Source organism: Seriola dumerili, unplaced genomic scaffold (assembly GCF_002260705.1).
Source record: "Seriola dumerili isolate Sdu_G_001 unplaced genomic scaffold, Sdu_1.0 BDQW01000187.1, whole genome shotgun sequence".
Taxonomy (NCBI): Eukaryota; Metazoa; Chordata; class Actinopteri; order Carangiformes; family Carangidae; genus Seriola; species Seriola dumerili.
The window spans coordinates 802,758-826,181 of record NW_019174442.1 but is presented as its reverse complement, the minus strand read 5'-3'; the positions used below and the strand labels follow the sequence as shown (position 1 = coordinate 826,181).

Sequence of the window (23,424 nt, the reverse complement as noted above, 5' to 3'; positions counted from 1 at the left end):
AAGATGAAAAAACGTGGTATCCTTTCTTGGGACGCTTATTTGAGTTAGATAAGCAAAGAAACTAGAAACTGGTGGAATTCAGCCAATAAAAAGGCCAGTTTTTGTATGGATTAAACAAATGAGATAGGACATGTTAATTAGGCAGTTTTAGAGGTGCTAGTAGGTAGATTTTGTTACCTTTGTGGAGCCAGGCTAGCTGTTTCCTCCTGTCTCCAGTCTTTATGCTAAGCTAAGCTAGTTTCATCATTACCGTACAGGCATGAGTGGTATCAATCCTTTCATCTAGCGCTTCATGAGAGGTCAAATTCAGCATTTCCTAACATGTCGAACTGTTCCTTTAATACCAGAAAGCAGTGTTTAACCGCTATCTCTGGTTTGAAAGTTTAAAGTTTGCTGCTCCTCTGCTGGGTGTGGTCAGAAGTGACACATCCTCAATTATATTGTACTTCCACATCATTGCAGCAAGGTATGAAAACTAAACTAATGCAGGTCAGCAAAAACAGGCTGTTTCCTGCTACTGCTAACCTAACATGTTTAATTGAGGAAAAATAAAATGTGTTTGTTTACTTAGCAGTGAAAAACAAGAGAAGAGATTGAGTGACTGACATTTGATGAAAGAGAGATTTTGTTTAAAAAAAACTATTGTCTAAACACGTCATAGACTGTTACTCAAATGTATTGATTTTAGCACTAACACTGTCTCGACTCCCATTGTGTCTGTCCGTACTGAAAATGTTCAGTTAGTATTGTTAGGTAAAGGGCTAAAGTGTCCATTTTCAAAGTGTGAGCACACTTTATTTTTTGTGTGAATCAAACATGACGTGTTGTTACACTTTCTGTCCATTTAGGTTTCATACTATATTCTAAAATCCAGCTGAGAGTTGTAAATGTGAATAACTCTGAGTATAGTTTTGGTGCTCTGTAGCATTGTATAGAAAACAAAAAGTCTCACCATGTGGTTAGGAGTTTATGTACAACTTGATTATGAGCATCACTGGAAACTACAGCTGCACTTCATCCATCACAGATACCAAAAGCAGAGCCATTAGAAAAAGAAGGAGGAGGCAGCACATCCTGACTAATGGAGGAAATGTCTGTCAGACATAGAAGATGAAGCAATTTCTGCAACCTATCCATTTGACATATTTTCACTGGATGAGTACAAAGATGGCAAATTCTCACTGCACACCTCTGTTTTGAATTATTTTTCCTGTGAACACGCCCTGAATGTACTTCACAGAAACATGAAGTGTAGTTTCGTTGTGCTCCTTCAAACAACAACAACAGACAACTTCCTCAGTTTGAGATGTTTTATTGGTGTATTGTGATCATTTCTTACAGTCAGGATTCACTTCTGCTAAACTTTACTCGACAGGTCCAGAAATCAAAATGAGAAGCGTGCTGTGCTTTATAGGCAGACAAATATATCTCCCCTCCTCTTTCTCTCTCTCCCTAACTCACCCCGTCTTGCTCTCTTTCACACGCACTCTTTTCTTTTCGATCTTTGTTCCTCTCTTCCTAGTTCACACACTGTCTTTCAAACACTAACACACACACACACACACACACACACACACACACACACACACACACACACACACACACACACACACACACACACACACACACACACACACACACAGTCTGACTGCCTTCCTTGTTTTGGTTCAGCATCTTTTTCTCTCACCCTCGATCTCTCTGCTTTCTTGAGGCTGTCTACAAGCTGCTGTGAGAACAGCAAAATATCTATCTATCTTAAAAAGAAACACAGACACGCTCCTAAATCAGGGGCCTTTAAATTACCTGGAGGCCACTGGCAAGACTGTTCCCACATGGGTCACTTGAAGTCCCCCTCCCAATAAACGTCAACTGTACACACCTCGAAGTTGACAAGGGGCTCTAACCAACACCTTGTAGTTTCTTTCATGTTAAGATTTTACATAAAAAAAAAAATGATAAGGTTAGAAAATACAGTGCAAACCAATGTCTGTGGGTTGTGACAAAAAAGCAGTTAGGTTGGTGCCCCTTGTCACATTTCAGATATCTGTTAAATACAATGTATGTATTATAGATTATGGACACGTGTTCACATGAGTTCACCTGTTTTCCCCTTCCTTTCTGTCTCAGGTCATGATCACACTAATGCAGATTAAGTCATGAAAATGACATCAGTGTGCCAAGTGTGTCTTATCCACACACACAATTGTTTCCTAAAAAATAGTTTGCTGATCATATTGGAGATTTGTGTCGTTTACAGAACAGCAAGTCTCTAAAATGGATCATCTGACCATAAAATGTGACACCACAGGTCAGGACTTTTGACAAGTGCAGTTCTCTGTGCTTGATGAAATGAAAGAAGCTGTTTACAGATTTGCATTAGTGTGGACATGTTCTCAGTGACCACTGCAGTATTTCATGCTGGTTCTCTCACCCTGTTAAAATCATTAACTGTTCCTGCTTACAGAGTGCTAGAAGACAAATTTCACAAAACTTCTCTTTTTTCAGGCTCAAAACCTGTTTTGTTTTTTTTTGTTTTTTTTGTTAGACAGAAAAATTGGTTCATTGCAGGACAAAGAGAAATTCACAATTCCGAAGGGAAAATATGCTTGGGCAAAGTAAATTTTTCAGGAATGATGCATGTTTACACTGACTATGTTTGAAATTTAACAATGCGGTTTTAATGTGTGACAACAGCCTGAGGGTCATGAAACTCACTCAACCCATAAATTATGACCTGGTGATAGTTTTAAAACATTGCAGAGTTAGTCACCAGTCTCACTCAGCCAGCGGTTTAGTGATCATATGAAACCCAGTCACAACTCTTCAAATATAATTAATTAATTACATTTTTATTACGGCTTATATGAAAGGTATGATACCTGGGGATGTAGTTAACATGCTTTATGTTTTAATTATTTTTGTTGGGGATCCTATTATTAGAATCTAATTTTCCTCAAATTATTTAAATATTTTCGAACAAGTTTAATGATCGTTAAAGATTTGAAGTTTTTAAATACTATCCATTCTTTTTTTCACATTTATTCACACACATGTATCACAGCTGGACTTGATCCTTTCAGCTCCACTTGCTACAGAGTCACTGAAATGAGTCCAATCAGGCCAGTTTGTAGCTCTTCCACTGCCAAAACACACAAGCAGCCATGTTATAGTTACAATTTTGAGGAAGTGCTGAGTCGTCCTTAAATACCTCCATGTGAAGCCTCTGATACAGGAAAAATAAATACAACTTTATAATAGCTTTATTTAACTCTTCGTGTTTCTGTGTGCATAAACTGAAAATAAGTTAATAGGGAGTTAGTGGCTTTGTTTGCTAAAGTGTATTGACAGTCTATGGAGGAAGGCAGGAAGCTGACATTCAACTAATGTCAGAGTTGAAATGATTAGTTAATAAATCAATTAGATGGCTGACAGAAAAAGAATAATGATCTAATAATCAATTAGATTAACTGATTTAATTATTGATTAATCACTTAAATAAAAAAAGTGTCAATCATTCGCTGATCCGAACGTCTAAATCGTGAGGATTTGAGATTTTTGTCTCCTGTGATAAAGTGAATCTTTGAGTTTTGACTGTATGTTAGACAGAACAATCTGAGGACGTCAACTCTGGATTCATTTAATAGGCTGAATGATTAATTGAGGAAATAATTAGCAGATGAATTATATAAAATATTAAAAATGATCAATTAATTAATGATCAGATAAAAGGCGAGGTGCATTAGCTGCAACATACAGAGAGGAAGAACAAATTCATTCAGTCATTAAAGGCCAATGGACGCTTCAAAAACTTTTATTTCACTATAATGAACTTGTTAAGCAGCAGGATGTCTGTTTATCAGATTTAAAAATGTAAGAAATAAAATTAATATACAGTTTATTTACATGTAAAATGATTTTATCCAAACTCATTTGTGCCTCTTTCACTGAAAGTCTATGTATGTCTATAAATCACTTGTTACGATCTACAGAGATGAATGAGAGACTGTATGAGATATTCTCAGCTTGTCTCTACATCATATATAAATAAAGTTATGTTACTGTAAATTAAACCTACCCAGTACAATCACTGGTGAATAGATGGACCCCAGAGGCTAATCTTTTACTTGTGTGTTAGTAGCTGTGGTCACCACCAGTCAGGGTTTCAACAGCATCAGCATTACTTCACTGGGTGTGGAGATTTTGCTCCAAAACAACCCACAAGCCGGAAAGACGGTTTGGCCAAAAGACCTCAGAACATGGACGATTACCAACCTCCTGCAGGTGTTTTATGGTCATTTTGTGGAATGCAGCAATAAAAATCTGACTTACTGCCTCTTCAAATCTCTTGAGAATTTGTTCTTCCATTCAACACTGGAGCAAAGGATTCCCTGAGGTTCTTGGCAAAGAAAAAAATTCTGTGGAGTTGACAGATTGTTTTTTGGGGGGTTTTTTTTGCCAAGAAAAAAAAAAAGGGAGTTGACAATTTTTTTTTTTTTTTTTTTTGCCAACTACCAGCAGCTGCAAAACGCAACACACAGCACCACCTCTTCTGTCGCCGCCTGCGGTCACTGTTCACCAGGCTCCCCATCTCATGATGATGATGTCATGACCCCAAACTGACTCAGCAACATCTCAACTGGAGAAGAGCAAGAGAAAAACACTGTCAGGATGCAGGAAAAGAAAGCAAAAAACACAGAGAATGAACGTAAATGGAGGAAAATAGCATAATAAATCTGAGAACATGAGGTGGCACATTGGATTAAGGGGTGATCAGGTATCATCGGGCATTGTTAACTGATTACAGCCCTACTGTGAGCAATTAAAATACAACGGGCTGGAACGGCACACAGTGAAGCACAAACTATTTAGCTTTTATTGCCCTCAAATAAAAATGTGTTTTTTGCCAACCTGCAGAGAAGGAAGCACATTTCAATTCCCTCCAAATATAAAGCTGACAAAAGGAACATCATGGACAACAATTTATCAAGATTCCTCAGATTGTCCAGTACTGCCTGTGTGTGTCGTAATACGATTAAAAGCCTAGAATATAATAAAACAACATAACATCCTAAAATCCAACTTTTGTCCTCCTCACTTTTATTGTTTCAGCTTGATTTTCTTATTAAAGTATCTATTTTTTTCTCACTGTTCTGCCATTAAAGTCCAGATGAGAGAAAATCTGAGTTGATAAAGATGTTGATAATGAGCTAAAGGAGTAGGAGCAAGTTTTTGTCCCCAGTTTTGCCTCTCAGGCTACATACAGGCTCTCAGGCTACACTACCAAGGGCTAAAAAAAAGAAACACTGCCACCTTTGTTTGTTTAGTAAAAAATAAATAAATAAATAAATTTAAAAAAATCTATATTTATATTTATAGTAATATTTTCCTTAAAAGATGCTACAACCAAACACCAGTCAAAGATAACACAGTAAAGCACAAAGCTCTTTGTAGTAAAGACGTGAATATACCATTAGTATAAAATCTAAAACTAAAAAAACGAAACTAAAAAGAGTTTATTTTTTATCAAAACAGATATTTTGCCATTTTTGTTGTTGGGTTATACTACCACATGGGGAAAGCACAATAACCAATTTTCTATCATAATCTTCTCTGCTATTCTTCTGCTTTTTTTGGCTCAGTCAATTCAGACTTTACAACACTGGATGAAGAAACAAGCTCAGTCGTAAACCTCCATGTAATCCTCCCTTTGTCCCTTTCCTGTCAGTGACAGTAAAGTTCAGACCAGTTTAACAATTACAAGATCGTATGACAAATATCAGCTGGTGCTGCAGTATATACAACTGAACTGACACCTAAGTTGCCTAATGTTCCTTGTTGATCTCCATCGTTCACTACACTAGGGCCGACCAACATAGTTTTCCTTTCTGTTCTGAAATCTGCATCAGTACAAACAAAATCAATCGGTATGAATTCTGCACATCAGGTGTTGTCCTGTGAAGTTCCCAAGGTCGAGGCGACTTAACTTTTCCTAATTATATTAAAAACATACTTTAATGCACAGACACAATTACTGCCTTCACAAACACAAGTCTAGACAAAACAATATGTTGTTTCGTTGCCACAAGACCTTGTATTTAATAAACATCTGTGTACAATGTCAACCGTCACTGCAGCTTCCTGCTTTCCTTCCAGACTTTCTGGCCCTTTTCTGGATCTGGCTGTTGACGCATGCACACGCACACACACACACACACACACACACACACACACACACACACACACACACACACACACACACACACACACACTCTCTCTCTCTAAGCAGCATCAGCAAAAACAAAGGAAATGTCAGGCTATGATTTTGACTAAAAATACACACGAAGTTACAGTCCAGAGATGATCTTCCCGCTGTTATTAAGCCAGAATTTTATTTCTTTCTCCTTCGACATTTTGGTTGCACACAAAGGCAAAACAATACAAGAAATTATGTTTAAGTGCAAAGGTTTAAAACAATAAATAAATAACAGCTTTTTAAAGTAATCCACGATCATGTGTGATCTGTGATTCCTCCTGTTTTTTTTTCTTATTTGTCTAAAACACCATGTGTTGTACTGTGGCATTATTCAGAGGTGGAACATGTACTGTACTATCTCGTGCATACTTATTATGTTACACATGCAAATATATTCTTCTTCTCCGTTTTAAGGTGTCTTTTTGACAACTGGCCAAGGACAACAGATGGAAATTAGCCTCCAAAGGGAGCGCTGGTCGATTTTTTTTTTCTATCAAACAGACTTAAATTAAAATAATATGCAAAATCAAGTGTTTAAATATTTAAAAACCTGGTAGATTAGAGAGCTACCATTCAGTCTCACCGATTATATGAGGCTACTCGGACACCTTACTTGCTTTGAAACACAGTCAACATAATTTAGACTCATAAAAATAAAAATATATAACAGTAACAGCAGCAACAATTGGCCTCCCAAAGTACAGACAAAAAGTGTGAGTGAGTGTTGTGAGTCCCTGACACAGATAATGTACATGATCTCTGCAGAGGAAATGGAAAACATTTGCAATGGCAAAACACACAATCTGCACTGATGTGACAACTGTACAACACAGTGAGGCCGGTTTTTAATTTAATGCCTGAAATTGTTTATTCGTCGTCTAAACAGCCAAACGTACCCTCAGCTCGCTCTGACACACTGAAGCAGAGGCCGTGCTCCTCATCTGAGCCAATTTGCAACTGCTGTTACAGCATCGTGATAAATAAAATATTCCGTTGTTATAACTTATATTGGAGCCTGAAACCATTTCATCTCTGCACAAAAACTAAACCATGTCAAATGTTACACGCCTGATATTGATTATCTCTCATGTATTTACTTTGTACTTGCTTTGTAACTGTGTTTGTGTGTTTTGATAAATAGAGCTAAGCAAGACCTGAGTCAATTCAAATTCCTGACACCAAAGCTTAAATGAACATAATTTACAATGTCACATTTACTTAAAAGATGAACAATTAAGGTCACTTTGATTTGACCACGCTATGTTTAGTCATAATGGACCCTGTCTGCCCAGTCTAAGCAGATTAAAGCAAAGTATTTTACTTTGAGGCTTCGCTTCGCTGGTAGGAAAAAAAAAAGAGTGTTGTACAGTTTTGGCTGAACAACAGACAACAGGACCTCCTCCCTAGAGCTCTGTGCATCACTGGGAAAGATGAAAGCTGTTTGCAGACATTTACACTTGAGGCTTTTAGCAGATGATATTGTGGAAAGTTTACACTGACCGCGGTGAAAGACCGTGACTGTTGGTAGAACAACATATGCATTTTCTTTTTGCTGCTAGTCATGGAATATTCCTAATCGTGTGTGGTATTTATTTTATCATGAATACTCCGTTTAATCAGCTAAAGACATTACGGACAAACACTGGTGACCACACGCATGCATTCACACTCTCCTAAATTAATATTTTAAGTACAGTTGTGGTGACTTTGTTGCACAACATGTTGATAATTATGACTCATAATTTGTGCTCTGTTAATATGTGTGTGTGTGTGTTTGTGTGTTTTGGGCGGAGAAAACTTTTAATTAAAATTTGGTAAAGAGTACATAAGTACACTGGGAAAATATTCATGTTATCAAGCAATTTTTGACAATTATTGACTATTGAAACACCAATTTTTTCAAAACAGTGATGATATCTGAGAAAATTTCAATCTGTTTCTACTAAATAATAATGTCCCCTGTGCAGCGATCCGCCTGCTGTGAAGATATTTTCACTTATGAGACAACACAGCTTTGATGGGTTAAAAAAAATAGACAAGATGTAGATTATATATATGTCACCACCACACACACACACACACACACACACACACACACACACACACACACACACAGCTACCTTTATTAAGACAAATCTCTACAGACCGACAGGCTTTCCTCCTGAGGATGAATGTCTTCAGCCCTCTGAAAGTGTCATAGGTGGACAATGTGATTAAAGACCTTGTAAGAAGTGCAAAAAGATAAATGACACTCTTCCATTTATAACCCAGCCTCTCTACTCACACCATTACACTGACCACGGGCCAGATGGTTAGAAATTTCTCAGCTTCGGTGACACCTTTAATCATTCTGTTAAGAGCTGAGGAGATGAATTAGTCGTCTGCCCTTTTTAAGCGGAGCACCACTTAGTTTCAGACTCAAGATATCGCCGTGAAAAGATGTTTCAGTTCCACTCTTTGGCTTATTGAAATGTTCTGTATTGTTCAAGTATTAGATATGACTGCCAGCAACATGAAGTCAGATTCTCAGGATGTGAGGTGATACATTTTGAAATATCATATTATTTTCAACGAATCCAAAGCTCAAACGCCTGCAGCAACATTTGGCAGGTAACCACCGTCAGCTTCTCCTCAAAACTAAACAACTGCATGTCTGTCTTTGTACAAGACAGTGAAGAAAAAAAGAGATTAAACGGGTGTGTCCATTCATTCCAGTGATCTTTTTCTCTCCGGACAAAGACACATAGGTATGATGAATAATTTACTGGAGGGACAGGACCAGATTAACCAGTCTGATAGATGACTCGGTGCTTTTTTCCCCCTGCCTAGCTCTCTCTGGACGGTTTAACCACAGTGGAGTAAACTTACTGGAAAGAGAACGGCAGGATGCTTTAAAGGCTTGTAACTGATTATGTTTAGATATTTAACAGCAACAACGTGTCCTCTGTGACCATGCCTGCCCTCATGCAGAGGTAGATTTAATAAGAAAAATTTTATTTATTTTTTTTTTAAACAGCCATTTTATAACGGAAAATGTACATTTCCCTATAGGTCCTTATGTACCAGGGCACTACTCCCCTGTAGCAGAAGTTTTAAATGTGATAGAAATTAGGATAAATGAAAATGAAATCAAGATCCAGGTTTGATGAGCTCTGAATCAAAATCTGAACATACAGGAGGAGCAGACTCTAATATAAAGGGACTTTTTGGAAAGCGGGATTAAGTAAAGTGATGATGTGTTGACTACTAAAACCATTCCAATAAAATTAATTAATAAAAGACATTAAAATTTTCAAGCCGCCTTAGTACATTTGCTATTTAGCAGACATCCTGATGACTGTGTTAATGTTGCATTTACTGTACATCAGGATAATAGGAAAAAAGGGGTAAAAATACCCATTAATTCAATATTTCCGTATTTGACTTTGTATTGTGTGGCACCTATTAATCCTTTGTCATAAGCTAAATTTACTGATTTCATGTTAACATTGCAAGCACTGTGAGGCAGCCATTTTGCTTTGTTGACACTTCTGTACTTGTCAGATATTCCTGACATGTCTGACTTGTGATTACAGCTAGAAGGGTGGTATAAACGACTTTTGCTTATACTTAGCTACGGATTAGTAAACAGAGCACAGCTCCTCCTGCTGCACCAAATGTGCTCAAATGACAAATTAGCACACTATGCTAACAGGCAACTTCCAGCAGCTTTTTGAGCTACCTAACAGCTAGTTTCAGGAGCGATGGCGAGAGTAATTGTGCAAAGATCAGGGGTTTTGTCACAGGGATTTCTCCACTCTGTTCATTACTGGTGAAAGGGAGAGAAACCAGTTTGATGGATGAGTGGATGTTTTGTCTTGTCGTCTCTTTTGATAAAGTGGAAACCTACATCAGCATTAAGCAGCTTTAAGAGTGAGTACTTAACACCAGCCGTATGTATTGGCTGGAGATCAAAGGTGAAGGCGAGGGACATGTGCAGTGGATAAATCTTCCTCCCGCCAATCCTCATTTTCAGAGAGTCTGATTCATCTTACTGTCCCGAATCTTACTGTTACAGTGGAAGAGCTATGAACTATATATACACTCCACTGCCGATTTATTAGGTACACCTACCTACAGCTAACGCCATCTTGCAATCTTGTCTTCATGAAGCCGTTTAAGAGACATGTTGATTCAATTTTCTGATCGTCTTGGAGGATGTAGTGTGTGGTGCTGTTGAACTGTGTTGCATTAGTTCTGCATTAGATCAGTACAATACAACAGAGTTAAACAGCACCACAAACTACAGACTCCAAAACAACCATAGGGTTGAATCAACAAAAACTGAATTATATTATAAACTTCATGAAGTAAGAAATAATCGCAGAGCTATATTAAACTTAAATCTTTTTAGGCAGTGTGTACCTAATATTTGTCTTTAAAACATGCAGGCAACATTTAAAATCAGCTTTTATTAAAACCATATTTAAGACCCATTAATGTCAAGTGAATTTAGGAAACATACTATGACGACACATCACATGATTGCTCTCAACTTTAACTGCAACGGTGAGTACTTCCCATCACACACTCCATAGTTCAAATGAAAAACAACTCATTAGTTAAATGACAAAATGTACAAAATTTAAGTTAATCTGCAAAATAGGATATTTTCTATCATTTAAAATATTAAGTTACTATGTATATTATATTTAAGTATCACTCAGTATTATTAATAATTCTTTCACACTGAAGACAATAGAGAAAGTCAACATCTGGATTATTTCTCACAAAGATCTATGTTGACTGTAGAGAGTGTACAAGCAGATACTAATATGAGCTTTTATGTTTAAGTAAAAAATGGGACACAGAAAACAAATCAGCATATAAAACCGACTTACTGATCCCTTGTCATCAAACAAAAAAAAAAAAAACCCCAAAAAACGCCTACAACAGCAAAGAGAAACCACACATAACATTACATGCTGCCTGTTCGTCAGAGGTTTGAAAGGGAGCCGCTTGCGTCAAGCCTGTGCTGTTTGACTCAAATTGTTGACGAGCCTCAAGATAAAAGAGGGTGCAGTTTGTTTTTCTTGTTTTATGGGATTATGGTCATTTTTACTCGGTATTGTTATTAATGTTTCAAAATTTCTCTGTTGTTTCCTTGTGGTTATTATTATTATCATTTATTCACCAACTGAAGATCTGTAGTTTTCATTTTGTTGGTCCAAATTGTACACCTGAACTTTACAACTCACCTTGCCACCCCTGTCATATGTTTTCATCTTGTCCAATATTGGGACTATTTTTTTTAATAATTCTAACATTTTTAGGATTTTCCTGGATTGTCTTCACTTGCAATGTATGGTGTTTTTGACAGGATTAACATCACCTACAGCTCATTACAGAGGTTTTCTTTGTTTGTAATCTCCACTGCCTCCCACTTCCTCCCAATTGGTCACACATACATGAGGAGTGAGTGAGTACTGTGTTATAATAGACGTAAAAAAAAACATTTGGTGTGGACAAAATCTGCAGGACAAAAGAAATCACTTCAGAGCTCGAGTGAGTGATTCACTTTCCATCGGTCGCTCATTCACTCTGCTCTTTCTTTTACATTTCACGGGAGAAGGAGCTCATTTGCTGACTGGAGAGATGGATGTGGAGATAAAATGGCTGAACCGGAAACCAGAACAAGAGAGGTGGGACATTTGCCACAAACTGTGATCTAGTTGTGCGCACACGCACACACACACACACACACACACACACACACACACACACACACACACACACACACACACACACACACACACTCGCACACACGCACACACGCACACACGCACACACACACACACACTCGCACACACGCACACACACACGCACACACAGCTGTCAAAACAAGTCAAGGAATAGAGGTTTTTTTGCACAAGACTTTTAAGATGGAAATTTAACATCTGCTGCTTTTGTGCTTGATGTTTTGTGTGTGTGTGTGTGTGTGTGTGTGTGTGTGTGTGCGTTCACAAGGTTAAGTTTGGCCGAGTGGAGGGCTGTGTCCATACTGATGGAAGACGACTGGGAACAGTCATGCTGCACTTTTAGTTTCCACTCAGTGAACACACAGATGCACACAGGTTCTCACACACCACCCTCAAGAAAGTCTGTTAATTAAATTTGTGTCGCTGTCGGACAAAAGCTTCACAGGTCTGCATTCAATTTTGGTTCTTCAGTTTAAAGAATTAAGATCACAGCACTGACCGGGCCCCAGGGACGGGTCTCTGCAGCGTACTCTGTCCCTTATTGTACTGACCGACTGCGGAGGACGGTCCTGTTCTGAAACGACTCCAAGCTGAAGTGGCAACTCATTTGGCAAAAAATAAAACTAATGTCCATGAACTCCAATTATCAAATTATTATTCATCGAGATTTTATAAACAGAGCGTAAGTCACTCCTAGCATTTTGCATAAAATGAAAGATATAGTTTAAGGAATAGTGAGACATTTTCAGAAATGCACTTATGTGCAAGTGAAAAATTGATGCCTCTCTTGTATCTGCACAGAAATTATGTAGTTGGAGTCAGCATCAGGTTAGCTTAGCTTAGCATAAAGCTGGAAACGGGGAAATAATAAGTCTTGCTCTGTCCGAAGGTAACAAATGCCTAAAGGCACCTCCAAAGTTAACACAATATACTACATTTGTTTACTCTGTAGAGAAGCCGAATGTAGTCAGTGGAGACTAAACGGACACACGACGCTCCATAAAACTGTAATTTTTACTCTTCAGCTTCTGTACAGATTGCACGGCTGTCCAGTCTTTATGCTAAGCTACGCTAACCAGCTGCTGACTCAAGCTTCATAAACACCACACAGATGTGAGAGTGGCATCAACCCTCTGCTCTAACTCTTTCCCAAAACATCAAACTAAAGTCAATTCTTTAATTACAGCCCGACCTTAGCACCGTGTTAAGCAGAGGCGTCTTCCTCTCTCGCTCTACCTGGCCTCACAGCTGCCAGTAGTCTATACAGTAAATAAAATATTACATGTGATTCTACATAAAGGTTGAGATAAAAAACAAGATTGGTTTAAGCTTTTGTAAACACCCTGCATTTTCAAAAATAAGAAATTTTATATCCGACAGCAGTAACTGATCACATTCAGTGGCTTTGTTGACATGCCTGCAGGAACACCATGACTGCTAACAGTCTGAGTTTGACAAACATGAAATTTAAATGTACCAATGATTCTCTTACATTTGACATGTTGCTCTTGTAAGTGTTCCAACTGAGAGAGAAACACGGGCCGCTGTCATCAATCACACGAACAACTTGATCGCATTTAAATAACTGTGATGAAATAACTGTGTAAAGATGTTGTGACTGGTCTTTATTAAACACAACACTCCCTATAGGTTACTGTGATAACACTGATCTCCAGCTGAGGGGATAATCCGTTTTAGAATCAGTTCATGTGAGTCCCGCAACCACATTTTTTTTCACCTTCATTCTACAAAAAGGTCTACAGCACATCTGGCATTACTCACACTAAACACTATAAATATGGACGCTTGATAAATTTCCAATCTGTTGTTTTTCTAAATGCTTTGCCAGCTGCTGTTTTTAGATGCCTCCATGCAGGGACTGACGCCAGTGTGAGGCCATGACACTCGCAGTATTGATCATGAAGACTTTGTGATGAATGGATGGATTTACACTTTAGCTAATTAATCTGAGCTGTCAGTCAGCCGGCATGAGAGAGTTAAATGGGAGGAGAGCTCAGGAGGGAGGAAGGATTGTTGGATTATTTGCAGGCAGTTGCAATGAAATTAATGTCCCGATGATTTTGTTTGACTTTATATACTGTATGTTCATATTTTGACTGATTACGACAGGCCTCTACATCTGAGAACATTTGTAGGGCATCCACAGACTTAAAATAGCTCACAGGTGCTGGTGTTTTACACGGAGTGCCACGTGACTTAAAATAGTGGCAACTGTTTTCTCTCGGTGTTTTACCGCCCCAATGAAAGTAAGATTAACCACTAAATGTTTTCTTTTCTTTTGCCTTCTGGCCGCAGGTACATAAGACGATATTTCCTGATCCTGTGATAAATACTCCTAGACGTATTAAGACGTATTATTGCTGCAGTAGAAAGGGAAACAATCACCAACACTGAGCAGGCAGAGTCATCACTACATTATTCTGATATTAATTAATGACATAAAGTATTTCAAAATGTCCGGATCACAGAGTTATTCTGATCCCATGGCAGCCATCACACCGGATATCACCATTTCACAACAGATAAAAGTAATTTTAGAACTGGAATGAAGTTGTCCCAGATCAGTTGTCTTTAAACGTTTGAGTTTGAGGGGCGTCATGGCCCCTTGAATATTTGTCTGATTGATCAATAATCTGGATGTCGGACATGTAGTGTGACGTGTAGTGTGAGTTAAAATAATGTCCAACATGAACAACTAGAATTACCGCCTTGTGGTTGTATGCCTGCGCCAACCAGCCAAGTTGTAGGAAATATGGTCACAATCTCCCCTTCCTGAGTTAAAGTGTGAATAATAGCCAGAACATTATGATGTTCTGGCTATTATGATGCTATCGCATTCACAAGAATGTGAGGTCATTGTGGCCTCGAACTTTGACGTTTGCTCACAAAAATCTAATCAGTTCATCTTCGAGTCCAAGTGAATGTTTGTGCCAAATCCGAAGATATTCCTTCAAAGTGGTCTTGAGATACCACATTCAAGAGGCCAAAACCATGTTTTGTGAGGTCGCAGTGACCTTTGACCTTTGACCTTTGACCACCAAAATCTAAACGGTTCATGCTTGAGTCCAAATTTGAAGTCATTCCCTCAAGGGGTTACTGAGCGTTCACGAATGGGATGGGATGGACAGACAATCCGAACACATAACGCCTCACAGAGGCTTCACTCTGCTCTAATCCCTCCTTTCTTTTTATTTCTCGCCATGTAAAATCCAAGGTCAAATGAAGGGTGCTACATTAATTCAATTTGATTTGTACTAATTCGCTTCAACTGTTGAACTTGAACTCATCGACAGTTTTCCATGCATTAGAGCTTTCATGTTACACACACACAGTGCTGTAAAGAAATTAAGTCTGTTGTGAAGAATGCAGATTTGTGACCGGGAGATAATCAGTTCAGATCTCAGATCTGTTGATAAAACAGGAACAATGGCTCGTGCTGTGACTCAGTTGGGTGGTCTCGAGCGGGACACACAGGCGGTCTCTTGTTCACTGCAGCACTGTGGTTGTACTAGTTTATATGCAGTTTATTTTGCTGAAAAGGTTTAGTTAGGGTTTGGTGTCTTGCTCAAAGGCACACAAACACGCACTGACACACACTGACACACACTGACACACGCACTGACACGCACTGACACACACTGACACACACTGCATTTCCTTCAGCCACAGCACTGCTTCACTCACACGCAGAGACTTTTTTTTATACTCTTACCCTTTTTTTAGATTTAGGCAATGATCAAGTGTCACACACTTTACAGGGTGAGTGAAATTATCCTGAACTTTAATATTTTTTAATAAAACAAAGAATAACCACAAAAAGAGAACTTGAGCAAGCTGTTGTTGGAGAAATGACATAAGTGTGGGTTGGGTCAATCTGACTTCGAGCTGGAAATGAGCAAACAACAGCAGAAACAGGATAATATCAGGTAGGCTTATAAACCACATTTACTGCTCACGGACTTCCCATGTTTTTCATTGTTTAGGAACCTTTACATATGTCATTAATGTCAACTCCATCTCACATTATGCAGCTACACAGGAATATTTTGTCTTTATGTCAAATTGATGTTTGAGACCATCAACAAGGCACTGATCAGACTGCCAAAGAGTACAGTAGTTTACGGATGTGTTAACTCCTACCAGATGAGCTGTGCTGGGGTGGTTTCCCCGCCACTTGTCAGGATAGGTGAATGTGGTGGAAACCAAGTCGATAGTCCTGTGGTGGAAACTGTTTCTCAACATTGTGCCTCAGCCCTGCAAAAGAAAAGAAAAAAAATCCCCATTGTAACAAATCATTTCGCCAAGAAGATTATAGTCCCAAAAAAAAATCTATAAAAATAAACAGATAAATTGTCTGTGGAGATCCTCAGTCATCCATGTCATCGAACTGTATATTATATACGGTTTACAAGTGAGAGAGAAACGGGAATGTCAGTACAAGTGCTACCATTTGCCTGGAAACTGTCCTGCAAATAACTTCTTTTTTTAAGTTATTTTTTCAGATACAGTTTATTCAGATATGGACAGTGAGAGAGTGACTGAAAAGCTGGGGAGAGAAAGGGGATGACATGCAACAAAGGGCCATGGGTCAGACTTGAACCCATGGCCGCTGCAGTAAGGACTGAGCCTAAGTGGTATCCTCTCTACCAGGTGAGACACTGTGGTGCGACCGCAAAGATATTTAAGCGGTTTTTCAAAGTGAGGAGTCTGGCTGCTGCTGGTTTTTCTATCTAACTACTACTGAAATGCCATTTCTTGTATTTACTTGGTGTCATGGGTGTAAATCAGAAGATTCAACACTTCAAGTCTGCACGCACAAAAGCAAACCATATGCACAGTGTTTGCACTCACTTCAGAGATCAAAAATCCCTGCACAAGCGTTTAACCTCTCTGTTTGCAAGTGAACAAACCACCTACACAGTTATTCATAAATCAACGATGACACAGCTGTTTAATCTTGGCATAAACCAGGTTTGCTCTGTCCTTGGTCTAGCATGTGCTGAAGCATCCGCTGGGCCATTACTCACAGCCCATACACACCAGCATACACTGTCAATCACCAGAATTACTGCATGATTTGAATTACTACATTTGGAAAACACTATATCATTCGCTGTTGAGACTGTAGTGCCTGACAAAATTAAGGCTTCAAATAAAACCTTGCGTAAATTCTCTCTCTTTGATGTTTTCATTTTCTTTGGCACAATATGATATCACACTCGTTTCAGCTGACTCATAAACGTCTCTGTATGAATGGTGCAAAGATTGTGTGGATGTACGCACGCACTCAGCACGCTGTTATTGAGAAATACCCGCTTCCGTGCGGAAATAGCTGCGTGCATTCTTCGTGTGCGTGTGTACCTGTTGAATATCTGGGAACCGCTGCTGAACTGAGTCTGCAGCTGAAAAATGATCATTTTCTCACAGAAAACTGATGAGCCTGTTTACACCACTTCTTTTTCTGAGATACCAGGATGCCCTCATTGCATGAATCAGTTGTCTCTCACGTGTTAACCACTGAAAGATGCTGGATGACTACACCATGTTTCATAATTAAATGAAACATACATGCCAAATACACATACGTAGGAGTTAGTGAGTACACAAACATACGTGCAATAATTCCCAAAAGACCGTAAGGAAATCCTGAAAACACATCTGCACTTCTTGAATCTCTGCCTAACTTTCTTTGAAAACTGTGAACAGGTATTTGAGAGATCCAGGAAAAAACATGCCCTGAAAACAAACACACCCTTGGCAGAGATAAAAGTATATGGTGTGATACTTTTCAAATTTTGTAAACAACACATGTTTTCACACAAACTCATCTTAGTTTAACCCCCTGACTTCTCTACATGTTTCAAGGTCATGGGAATGCTGGTTTTAGGCTGTGCCTCAAAGTCTTGTGATAAAGCTCTCTCACCCTTCACATGTGTGAGTGTATTGTTTGACACATGAGGCAATGTCTGAAAAGCCGTCCCACACTGCAGGCAGATGCAAAGAGGCCTGTGTGTGGGCAGCGTTTTGACTAAACCTGAAGCCTGTTTATGCATAGATACATATACGTGTCCATCTGTGTGCGTGGCAATCAGAGAGAGAAGGTGAACGAAGATCTGATGTGGGTTGTCAACTTTTAATATGATTGATATTATATAAATTTGTTTGTGTTATTTATATCCTTTTATACCCTCTCCTCTTTTGTCCTGCTATAGAACACTGCCTTACAATTGTTTATTGACATTTCTACATGACATTAACAGAATACAGGCCTACTCTCGATAATGAATAAATATACAACAGAACTGTCTCCCCCTCTGTGGGATTATCTGTACAATGTGAACTTAAAAAATATTTTCTGTCTCATGCTTCATTTCTAGTCCTTTGTTTTTCTTCCCACATTTCCTCTCACGTTGTTGCGAGCAGTCAGCCAAGGAAAGAAAAAACAACCCTGCCTGGGGGTCACTGCACGCACTGTGCATCATAGCTATTCTAATGAGTAACCTAAACTTTCCAACATAATCTTATCCTCACACACCTGAGTTCTTATCTGATATGCAGCCAGCGCTGAGAGAACAAGTACAACACTTCAGAGGTGAACGCACTAAATCATAGCTCATGTACAGGGTGACTCATGATGATGGTAGCAGAGAAAATCAAGTTCAGCGTCATTCACACTGAGCTGCGCGGGATCTTGTCAACTGACAAAATGCATCCACAACAGACAGTTTACAATCAAGTGTTGGAAATGCTGAAATCTCAATCTCGGTCTACAAAAGTGGAATTAGAGTCTTTAGTCAGTGATTTATTTTGTGGATTTCCTGTTCTTTCTTGTCATCGTTTCCATTGTGAACACTTTCACACGTCACTCTGTATCATAGATATGCTCATTGTACCAGTTTCTGTGACGACTATGTTGTAGTAAATTTTCATTAAAGTACACTATGCATTATAAATATACTGAATGTTAAACTTATATAATCCAGTGGAATAGCTACACTCACAACTGAGGTTAGGTTTGTATGTGAACCAGCTTTTACTGACGTAGGATTGTTATAGGATGGAACCTGGAGGGAATAAAGTTAAAAAAAAAAAAAATGGTCCGAAGGCCCCGGGAGAAATGGTGTTGGAGTAGCAGCCATGGCGAGGTCCAGATTGAGGATTGATGAGGGCCTTAGATTTAGGGTAGAGGGGAGGATTCTGAATGCTGAATCGTTTTTGACTCCAGTAGAAAGTTAAGTGTTGGTGAAGAGGTCTAGACTTAGTCTCTGGCCCGGACCTGGACCTTTTTTCCCTCCAACAACTGCTCCACTGTCTGCATTGAATGATATGAACAACTTTTTTAAAAGCTCATTTAAAAAAAAAAAAAGGTCTGTTATTGATATGTGTCCGTGTCTGCTTTCCCTTATTCAGTTGTTTTTGTTTGATACAGCTTTAACTGCAGCATGAAAGTGAAACGCTTCCACTTATTATTATTGCTGATGTTGCTACTACTGCTGCTCCTTTTGTTATTATGACTTAACGAAAAGTTCTTTTAACAGTATAATATAAATTCTACCATAGCACTCACAGTACAACTACTATGACTACTGTTGTTATCACTATACCCCAACCACTATTACTAACTACACTACTATTTGTTAATGTTGGAGGGTACAGGCTTAGTCACACAGCAGTATAAAATATGCTAAAACAAACACAACGTAAATGTGCAAACACATTTATGGGATGTTTTTATGGCCTAAGTCTTCAGGGCAACGGGGTGGACACAATGACACAAAATTAGAATAACTGCCTTGTGGTTGTATGCCTCCGTCAACCAGTCAAGTTTCAGGAAATATGGTCACAATCTCCCCTTCTCTTTCTGGGTTATGGCACTGAATAACAGACAGAAAAACCTTTTTTGGATTTTGTGTTTATTGTGTCGCATTAAAGTTGACCTTTCACCTTTTGGATATAAAATGTCTTTACTTCATCATTTCTATCCTGTTAGACATTTATGTGAAATTGTGTCATAATTAGCGTATTCATTCCTGAGTTATGGCCAGAAACATGTTTTGTGTGGTCACAGTGACCTTGACCTTTGACCACCAAATTCTAATCAGTTCATGTTTGAATTCAAGTGAATGTTAGTGCCAAATTTAAAGGATTTACACAGCTGTCGCCGGTGCGGACGCATTCAAGTTTACAATATAACCAGTGTTGGACAAGTTACTTAAGAAATGTGATCAATCATTGAAGCTTTCTGGTTTGAATAAGACCAAACAGCGACCACAGCATCGCAAACACATTATCCTGAGGCTTGAATTTAAATGCATGTTGTTAATGAGCCTGATCTGTGGTGTTAATTAGGAAACCATGAGGCCTCTCCTGCGATCACCATCTGCAGAGACACAAGTTCATCAAGATCTATAAAACAAACGTGTCAGTAACTTCCATCTTGTAAAACCTGTTTTCGCACATGAACACTGAGTTCGTCAAGTTTGTCTCTCTGTTTAACATGACTCACGGCACATGGAAGAACTGAGCTGCATCACTGTATTGATTGTTATTGCACCTATCATTTCACTGAGTAATGAAACAGTGACTGGATTGCGTTATACTGTCCGGATATTTACACTGCAGCATCTATATAGCCTCGCAGACCCACTAGCATGGCTGGAGTCTCTTCGTCGTGTTTAGTGTTGCTCCATTTTGAATCACGCTTCAGGAAAATAGATTTGAGCTGCCAGAGGTTACTGCTGAGTTGTCTGTAGGCACATTGGGTCCAATCCAAAAGAAATATCAGTGACGAAAGGAACAAATCTGATGAGCACAATTGCTGCCTTTAGCCGAAAGCTTCATAGGTGGGCATTCATACTGGTTTGGCAGAGAGAGATAGACATGCTTGAACCGGTTCTTTTGTCACAGTGAATGTTAACGTTTGCCATCGCTAGCCACCCAGTAGGTTGATCATATGGCTGATTTCTCAACCTTATTCACATGAAACAAGTCAAATCTGCGTTTCTCATAACCTGTGTGATTGCATTACACACGTTTGTTTGTAATTATGTTTATTGTGTGGCTGAATTAGTGGTGGGTCAAAAGTGCACGCAAAATCAGTAAATGTAAATAGCATTAGAATAAAGTACTAATGGCACATTTGGTGATACAGGGAAATGCTCTGCAGTACGACTTCTTAAATAATGATAAGCAGCATTTTAATATTGTAGCTGGTCGATGTGGAGCTAATTTTACCAACTTTATATGCAGTGGGTTGTTATAATACAATATCATATCCTATTTTATTAGATCATGATGTACATTTCATTAAATGTATTGTGTTACGTTACCACCATGCCTCCGGTCTGTCATGATTGATGTCATGTCATGTGTTCACCTTGTGTTGCAAAACAAATTTGACATTAATAATTCTAAGATAATCTAAACACAAACAGGGATGGGGTAAAGAGAAAATTTTACAAAGCATCACTTCTTCATTTACAACATGTCATAACTTGATGTTTATGCTGTTACAGCCGACATTAACTAACAAAAACGTTAGTGGGAGAAGAAAAGAGAATAACAGAGCTCAACTGGTGCAGCATTTGTATTAGCACTGGACCTCTGTCCTCGTCATTTCTGCAGGGTTTCCAGATTTTCTAAGGACTAAAATACATGACAGTAAAATGACAGATAATTTCCACAGTGGCATCACTATATAACTCTAGGCACAGTTATTTCTATTACTACTTATACTACCACTTGCATTTGGAAAAATTCAGGTTAAAACAGAGGCACTTATAGGTGTAAGAGGCATGTACCACTGCATCCTACACACAATAAAATGAAATGCTGCACTGAGAAGTAACACAGATGTGTGTTGTTCCCAAGAAGACACATCCTTTTCTACAGTAAACTGAGGCTGTGAGCGAGCAGAGGCCTCCAGTAAAAATAGCATGTTGGCTGGTAAACAAAGCGGCTTCAAAAAGGAAGTGAGAGGTTTAATATCTGTGAGTTGCTGTGCTCAGGGAAAATCCAGAGTCAATACATTTCATTTCTCAGTACATGGCCTCCTGTAGCATGTTTACATTTGTCTGAGGTTCCTATACAGGTCACCGGAGACGTCAGCAGCAGCAGACGGATTCCTAGAACAAAAGCTTTGCATGGAGACAACAGCAAGCAATGCTGAGCCACTATGACTAAACCAAAGATGTGACTAATATTCCTGGGAAACTGAACACACCAAAATCACATACGAGTCAGAGCAAAGCCTCTTATCTATATACTGCTAATGTCCCTCTTAACTCCTCCATACCTGCAGAGATGCTGCCAACATTATTAACCTCACCAAAGCTTTGACTCCCACACAGTGACATGAACAGAAGTGAACTGAAAAAAATGAAATGGAACGGCGTCAAATACAAAATAGTAAGTCCTCCAAATTAAACAACAATACATTGTTCCAGAGAGGCGATGCGTCAACTAATCACGTACATGCAAATGAGCATCTCTGGTGGATTTACTTTATATTTCTGCTGTTTACCTCAAGATTGATGCCGTCAAAACTTTCCATAGTTCCACAGTGTTTCATTGTCTCTCTGGTACATGAAACAACACGTCCCCACAAACACACGCCCCCTGCGCTGCTCAAAGCGGGGCTTTTTTTTTTTTCTTGGTGTGAATGTAACTTTACATCATCCGTGTTCCTGTTTTACTCCCGTTATTATTACTACAGCCACTAGAGGGCAATGTCATTTGAACGTAACTGTGTCGTTTTTCGGCCATGGATGAAACGACTGATGCTGCCGTTCTTCTAGCCCACTCATGTCGGCCAAGCTAAATTTAGGATAAATTTTCAAATATCTCACATGATAATACTTCCAGATATTTTAACTCAAAAGGTACTCAAGATTTACTGTAGTATTACACTTCCCTCGGATTCAGAGAGCTTGTGAGAACTTGTCAAATGTTATCAACAAAGGCTACGACATGTAAGCTTTAGTGCCTAGTGTGGTGAGCCTAAAAAAACATCCACCATTTCCCACATTGCAACTAATAGTGCAACTTTTTGCTGGACTGTTTGGCTCTAGCCCTTGCAGGAGATAAATCAGGCCTGGTTCTGAGCTACAGACACAGGGACCATGTCCATATGATATGTGAAAATCAGCTTTTTGTCACCAGATAGTTACCTCAGTGTCAGCCCACCCCACACTGTCACATGAAGTGTATTTTCTCCTGGAAACAGCGACAAAACCAATGAAAAGGAAGGAAAAGCAAAGAAAACACTTTATAATGTACATTTCCTAACAAGATGAAAGGATTGTAAATGTATTTAATCATAACTGTCAATAATGACGGGATTTTTTTAAATCAAACATCACCCTAGATTAAGCAATGTATTTACCCATACCTACAGGCTATGACTCCAGTAAA

The 23,424-nt window shown here is 38.8% G+C and overlaps 1 long non-coding RNA gene across 2 annotated transcripts in view; it reads right to left on the bottom strand.

Moving 5' to 3' along the window:
* Positions 1-1,309: 1,309 nt before the first annotated feature.
* The window catches only part of LOC111227421, an 80,607-nt gene continuing 58,492 nt past the window's right edge, over positions 1,310-23,424 (bottom strand). The window contains exons 3-5 of one of the 2 annotated variants that reach the window (XR_002665336.1): positions 16,153-16,266; positions 4,330-4,636; positions 1,310-3,139 (exon numbers count right to left, since the gene is read on the bottom strand). This is a non-coding gene — a long non-coding RNA (uncharacterized LOC111227421). Of the gene's footprint in view, positions 3,140-3,795; positions 4,637-16,152; positions 16,267-23,424 lie in introns of those variants that run through there. The other variant, XR_002665335.1, reaches the window with a different exon arrangement.